Raw genomic sequence first — 8,064 nt, 5'->3', positions numbered from 1 at the left:
GGGGCTCAGTGCAGCCAAGGAGCGCGGCGGGCCTTACAGAAGTGGGGTTGACCGGGTTGCTAGAAAAGCCACCAGTCACTGGCCGCGTACACCCGACCCCTCTCTCGGAGGAAGGTGGCCCAGAAGGGTGGACAAGGAAGGGTGGACAAGGGAAGACAAGGAAGGGTGGACAAGGGGTGTGTGTGCCTGCCCAGCCTCGGCACACACACCCCTCAGAGTGCGCCCCCTGGATGCTAAAAGCCTTCCACGGGGTACGAGCGTAGGGTGAGAACAACCATCCCAGCGCCCCAGGTCAGGGATGTGTCCCGCAGCTGACCCATGCGCAGGGCCCTGGGCCCTACTGTAGAGCTTGTCACACATCCCATAAAAGGGATTTTTATCAACGAGATCATCTATCACTACCTTAGTGGCTATTAGCCCCAAAGTATGACGGATTTAGTGATTTAGTCTACTGGCCTCTCTCAAATAATCATGTTAATTTTACAAAGTAACCAAGCAGCAGCAGTTACCAGACATCCCTCCCCCGCCACCCAAAGGACCCAAGTTGTCCATCATTCTGCCCCCTCTGCCCTTTCTGCTCCCCTCACATGACTCAGAAATGGAGGAAAAGGGCCTCCCTCCTGCCCCATCTTGGGGCCCAAGCAGGGACCTTGCTGAGGAGCAGCCTGCTTAAAGTAGGGACAGACCCCACTCACCAGTCACTCGTGAAGTGCAGTCTGATGCAGCCCCAGGGTCCCCTGTCCAAACCAGAGTGTCCTGGCCGATTTGGTATCTGGTGTCCCCAGTGGTCAGCCTCAGCCCCAGCTCCGCGTGGAGAGTCTCTGCCCACAGGGGCAGGTAGGAGTCAATGGGTGCTGACAGCTTGTTCCCAGCATCACCTACACACCATAAGCAGGTTTTAACAGAAGCCAAATTGCTCCACCAAATCCATAAAAGGGTAAAGTTTGTGATTTTTCTTTATCATTGCGATTATCATCTGATCCAGGAAGGAGTGCACTTCTTAAGAAGTTCTGACTTCTCTGATCTGTCTCGGTCGTTTGTGTTATACAACCAAAGTTCTCTACAGACTTTATTTTTGTACAATATTATTTTGTAACTTTTTACAAATAAAAACTCATTTCTATCGCCCTCTGTACTTCTGTGCTTCCTCACGGGCCGGTGGACCACGACTGGCCCAGGCTGGAAGGCCGTCCCCTTTGCCACCGCTTAACCCGCTGGTTGGTCAATGGTCTTGTCCATCAACTCTCCACAACCAATCACCACCCAAGTGGGGGAAAACGTGCAAAGTTGTTCTTCATTTATTAATTTAACAAATATTTAGGGCGTGCAACACTGTGCCAGGCACTGTCCAAGGCACTGGGGATCCAACAGTGGCCAAAAAAAAAAAAAAAAAAATACAAAACTCTGCTCAATGTTGTGAAGTTGATATTTTATTTGAGGGGAACAGACATACTCAAAAAGGTAAAAATATATAGGGATCCAGATGTTGACAAATGAGTCACCATTTATAAAGAATATGAATAGGATATCATAATAGAAACTAACAGGGGCCTACTTTAACTAGAGGTGACATTGAGGCAGGACTTAAGAGTTAGGAGTGTCCTGGCAAAACCCCGAGGCAGGCAAGTGCTTGGACCGGGCCACCGCTTTGCACAACCCTGGGTGACGCCGTTCACGTGGGCTCTCCGTGGCAATGTAGCAGAATCCCTGGAATTGTGCAAATGGTGGCCTTGAGCTTAGTTGTTCTGGTGGTAAGAAAAACACTGAGGAGAGGAAATGCCACGGCCCTGGGCCGGGGTGAGGAGGGCGTGCTTCCTCCTCAAATGACACACACCCGTGCTGTGTCACTGGCGGCCTTGTGACTATTAAAAGGTGGCCTTGTGAAGCATTTCAAACCCAAAACAAAACTCTGACTCTCCTAAGACTCTCCTGAGTGGCCACCAGCCGAGGCTTGCCAGCCAACCTCAGTCAGTGCAGGGCCTGAAATGCCCTCCCCTTCCCAACGCTCACCATCCCCCAGGGAGAGTCACTGGTACCCACTCTGGGCATTTGGAGTCCTTCTGCCTGAGCAGTGCTGAGGCCAGCATGCTTTCTCTAAGCCAGATTCTGGTTCAAAGCTGATGACTTGGAGAGGAATGCAAACTCTTACTCACCTCTACTCCCTTTACAGAGCCCAACGTGTTTTCCCTGGGTGACAAACCAGGTGAGATACTCCTAAAAAAAAAGAATGAGATGGCTCTCTGATTAAATAAGTTTGGAAAACACTGAGTTAAATAACATCGAAGTTATTGAAGTTAAATTAAACAGAGAAGTGTAGAACGTATCGGAACCTTTATTAGACTAGCGAACATTGTGACCGTCCAGGAGGAGCAGAGCATGGAGCATTCCCCAGATGGATGGGCCATGAAACCGCCCATGATTTTGTTTTCTTTCATAACACCATGATCGTCCCTTGAAACTACCTTGGGCCATGTTGTCTGCTCCTGTGAGCATCAGGTGAGCAGAGAGGGGGACTAGAGACTGGTGAAGAGGCAGAGTCTACTAGGCAGCTCCCCCAGACACACACACACACACACAGTCTGGACATTTGGGCATTGTGGCTTCTTGTTCGGCGTGATTAACCAGTGATCAACTTTGGAAATTTCATTCAACCGAGAAAGGGAAAGTGTGTTGAAAGCTGGGAAATTCTTAGCAGCAATAAGACAAGGAACTTTCACCATGCTCACTGCAAAGCCTCACCCAGCTCAAGCTGTTTAGAACCACCAGTGCTCTGGCTGGCCTATAGTCTTGAGGGGCTGACCCCCTCATGGTTTTCCTCAGAGGAATGCTGCATTCACAGAATTCTTGCTGCTCATGAGAGTGGTGTGAGGGCCCAGAGTCAGGAGCCCGGACACCAGGCTCTGATGGTCTCAGGGAGCTTGTGCCCACCATCACCTCGGGCCAGTTTTCTTCTGTGTGTCAGATGCCGAAGTGACAGTTTAAAAGAACTTTTACAAGAATCAATCCACTTCCAAGTAAATATGGAAAATCAGTCTCAAAATCAGAAAGCCCCTTCCCCTTCACACACAGGGACCCTCTTGGGCCACGGCTGATTTGCTCTCTGACCCCAGAATCACGGGGAGGAGGGAGCCTGAGACTTCACACCGTCCACCTTTGCTTCTCGGTGCCCAGTGGCAGGGAGGGGACATAAGCGTCAGCCACGGGCCTCGGGCTTTCTTCCATCGGGTAATGAAATGTCTGAGCCCAAAGTGTCTTGTTGGGACACATCTGTGTTAAGAAAAGTGTTACTGTAATCCCAGGCAATAGTTAACTTGACTCCTGTCTCCTCGCACAACATCCTGAATGAAATCAAAACCAGATGCTGCCAAGTCATCCCTGAAAATAAATAGAGAGCTCGGGAAATAAGAAGAAAGCACCCACTTACTCATACGTGACAACTAATACGCGGCCACGTCCCAGCCCCATGGCAGGTGAGGATAATGATGTCAGAGTGCAGACGGGCGGGAGGGTGTGCAGTGACAGGTGCGTAGAGAGTGCTAGAACGCCTCCACGAGCAGCAGGTGGGAAAGGAACCTGAAAAAAAGTGAGTCAGGGCCAACCACAGAACAGGGTTCCCAGGTCATTTGAATTTCAGCTAAACAAGCATCATTTCTTAGTATAACTATGTCCAGGGCAATGTTCGGGACATGCTCTATTTGGGATGTATGTCTACTAGAATGATTACTTGTTGTTTACCTGAAGTTCAACTGAGCATCCTGTATTTTAATTTGCTAAATCTGGCAAGAGAAAATGACATGCAAGCTGGGCCTTGAGTATCTGTCAGGTAGATGAGAGTACATGTTACATATCAAACAAGGCCCTGAGAAGGCCTGCAGAGGAAAAACCTGCTTAATTTTGTTTAACCCAGCATTTCACATCTAATTTGAACAAGGAGCATCTGTTGACATCTCATACAAGTGTATGGCTGGACACAACTTGGGAAACTCTATTTTAGAACAAAAAGACTGGATCACTAATGGAAGAACCGCAGACATCAGAAGGTATATGTCTGGACAGGGGTGGATCTTTCCAGCCCACCATCAGTATAGAGGAACACTTGGCCCAAAGGACCCGACAAATTACCACCCTGTTTTCTTACATGCAACCACTGGACTGGCCCAATGAAGCAGCCAAACTCAGCCGTGTTCTCATTTCTTCCTGAGAGGTAACCAACCCTCCCCACCATCCTCTCTCTCCACCTGCCCTCTACCCTAACCCACCTGGCCAACCCTGCCAGAGTTCACAATTGCTGGGCTGGAAGACACTCCAAGGGATTCTAATCTATGACACATACACGCACAGAAAAACCAGCTATCCTGGTCTCCAACACTGCTGCTCACCAAATAATGACAGATCCCTTCCACTCCTGGCTATGTGGTTAGATTACACAGTTGGGTTCTCTTGTGATTGACTGAGGCCAGTGATTGGCCAGAGAGCATGAGCAGAAGAGACATGTGTTTCTTCTGAGCCTAACATTGAATTGCCATTGTGAGAACCTCAACAGTTTCTTTCTCGATAGGACGGCAACCAGAAACATTTAAGATGGTGGCTGCTCTGTCAACTTGGAGTGACTCTGAAGAACAGAGCCACTCTGCCCCACCCACAGCAGACATGGCCTGTGAATGGGCAATAACCCGGTATTATTCAAGCCATGGAAATTTGGAGGTTATTTGTTACTGCAGCATATCTTAACCTATCCTAACAGATACAAGCTTTTGTTATGATGAGGCACGTCATGAGTCACGAAGAGAAAGACAGAAGTCAGCAGAGGAGCAGGAGTCAAGGCTCAAAGTGAAAAGGGAGTGGTAGGCAATACAGCTGGAGAAGTAACCAAGGGTCGGAGCATGTAGAATCCCCTGGGGCCATCATTGGGATTTAGGATTTTATTCTGAATCGGGCAGAAAGCCATCAGCAGGTTTTAAGAAGAGGAGTGACAGGATCTGGCTTGTAATGTTAAAGGATTGTTCTTGCTGCTTTCCTGAGTTACAGACTGGAGCAGCCAGGACACCAGCCAGGCTGCTGCAGGAATCCACATGGGTGATGGGGGGGACTTGGAGGAGGGTTAGCCACAGCAGTGCGGGTGGGACTTACTCAAGACTGGGTGTGAGGAAGACGAGAGAGAAGAGGACTGAGGTGTGGACAGAATGGCTGAAACCAAAGCAGTGGCATCTCCAAGAAGGCCAAGCTGCACTTGTCTCGTGGTGGTGGTGGGGGGATGCTGGGTGGAGTCCCATTCGTGAACTTTTCTGCTCGGAAGGCCCTGAAGTTAGAAGGGAGACGCTCCTCCTGCCATCCTCACTCCGGGTAAGGCGGGAGCCAGAGCAGGGGCAGGGTTCCGAGGGAGTCTGCCAGGCCCCAAGGTCTGGAATGCCATTAAAAGTGTGCATGCCAGGCCGACTGGCTCACATTCAGGATGAATCTGCCACTGCTCCCTCTGACAATGTTTAGCATGAAATAAAAAGTATGGCTTTCAAATGATACGACAAGGAAGATTCTTGAGCAAATATGGCCAAAGCCTCTCTCGGCAGAATGTTCTCAGAGGCTGGGATTCCATCCGCCTCCAGCCTTCTTTTTCCGTCTGGTCCTTCCCAGCCCTGCACTGAGGTTCAGCTGCGGTCGCATTGGCCTCCTCACCAGTCCCCTGCCTCCCAACTCTTCCCCTCCAACTGTACTCGCTGTTGCCAAATCACCTTCATCACCTCCCTCCTCTACTCAAAATCCCTCTCTCGCTTCCCACTGCCAATCAGACCCCTCAGACTGCCAATCAGAGCCTCCACAATTTGTTTTGAACAAATCTTTTCTCTAGGTCCCCCACCACCACCACCCAGAACCTTCCTTTTCAATGTTGGACCCTTGCCCAAGCCTTTTCCTCTGCCAGGAACAATGTCCCTCATCTCATCCATGCTCCAAATTCCTCCCAGCTGGTATTCATCACTCCCTTCGCTGTGGTCCTCCAGCCAAGCTCTTCATGCATGGATCAGGCTGATGGCATGGGCCCCTTTTCTTGGGGATATTTGTTCCTGGGTCTTATATTCTGTGCTAGGTTGAGGGCTCCTGGCATGCTGGGGCCACGTCTGGCTCTTCTTTGAATCCTGAAGGGTACGCCCTCATGTGCAGTAGATGCTCAAAAAGCATCTGCATTTGTTAGGACTTGGAGTTACAAGTAGCAGAAACTCCACCCAAGCTGCCTTAAACAATGAAAGGAAACCAATTGGCTCATGCAACTGAAAAGTCCTAGGGTGGATCTAGCTTTTCCTGAAGCTAGATCCAGGTGATCAACTGACATCATGAGGAACAGGCCCCTCATCTCTCCCACTTCACTGTCTTCCACTGTGTTGGCCTTGTTCTCAGTCTGTTTTTCCCCCACATGGTGGCAAAGATGTCCAGTGGAAGCTACAGGCTTCAAGCCTACTCTCTTACATACCCAGTGATAATTCCACCAAGGATCCTGGAAGAGATTCTGATTGGCCAACTAGAGCCAGATGCCAATTTCTCAGTCAATTACTATGGCCAGAGGGATGGCTAATTCTGTCCTGGCATAGGACATGTGCCCACCTCTGATGCCAGCAGGTGGGCCAGCTCCACTAAACCACATGGACTCAGAACACTGGAGGGGAGATTCTGCAAAGGAAACTTGGGTACTGTGATCTAAAGAAGGGGTGATGGATGCTGGGCAGACACAAACAACAGATGTCCATGACAGAGTCATTTCTATGACGGCACATTCCGGGAAAACAATCTGGCACCTCTTTTGTCAGACTCATTTTGACAGCCATCTGCTCAAAAAAATTAATGTTCCTATCTTGGCTCACTCATTTGGCCAAAACAGCAAGTTCTCATAACAATTCAAACAGAACAGCAGGGAGTAGGGGATACTAGTTAGGGCATAACTGAGAGAAACACAGAGATTGGCATTCAGTTTTGTTTTGTTTTGTTTTGTTTACAAAAAAATTAAAGGAATATTGGATGGATGGATGGATGAAGGAATGTTTTATTTATTTGATTGTGCCATTTATCAGATTCAAACCCTGTTGTAGTGGATCCCATTAGAAAGACAATCCAAAGAAGGTTCAGTTAAAAGAATACAAGATTATACTGTATAGCACAGAGAAATATACACAAAATCTTATGGCAGCTCACAGAGAAAAAAATGTGACAATGAATATATATATGTTCATGTATAACTGAAAAATTGTGCTTAACACTGGAATTTGACACAACATTGTAAAATGATTATAAACCAATAAAAATGTTTAAAAAAAAAAAAACCTTGAAACAGCAATAAAAAAAAAAAAAGAAAAGAAAACCCTATTGCAATGATTTAAATAGGGTTTACTTATCTCACACAATTAAGCACTTAGGAATACATACACAGTGGGTGCCACAGGGATAACTTTTGTAGGTAGATCCAAGAGTCGATGTTAAAATTAGTGGGCATATATTTGAAGAGAAAAAGATATTTGCATAATCTCAAAGTATCTCTCTCAAAATAGTTATCAATTACAAAGGGGGAAATAGTAATTTTCCAGTAGAGAAAACTTAGCAGAAACCACCTCAACCAGGTGATAAAGGCTAAGATCATCAGTAATAAGGCATGTTGATATCACATCTCCTGATATAATGATGCTCTGAGAAGAACACAAAATCCTTCTTGTGTAATTTTTTGCCAAAAATGCAAAACCTCAGTCTAGCCTTGAGAAAGCACCAAACTCAAACTGAAGGGCGTGTTACAAAATAGCTGACCAGCACTATTCAAAAGTGTCAAGTGTAGGAGGAACAAGAAAAGACAGAAGAATTATTCCCAGGTTGGAGAAGACTAAGGGGACATGACAGCTACATCAAGGTGGGATGTTGGATTGGATCCTGGAACAGGGGAAGAATATTAATAGGAAAACTGGGGAAATCTCTCTCAATAAGATCTGTAGTTTGGTTAATAGTATTGTACCAAAGTCAATTTCCTGGTTTTGATCACTCCACATGGTTACAGAAGATGTTAACATTAGGGAAAGCTGGGTGAAGGGTATA

The sequence above is a fragment of the Camelus ferus genome, chromosome 3 (genome assembly GCF_009834535.1).
Source record: "Camelus ferus isolate YT-003-E chromosome 3, BCGSAC_Cfer_1.0, whole genome shotgun sequence".
Lineage (NCBI taxonomy): Eukaryota > Metazoa > Chordata > Mammalia > Artiodactyla > Camelidae > Camelus > Camelus ferus.
This window is presented reverse-complemented; position numbering follows the sequence as displayed.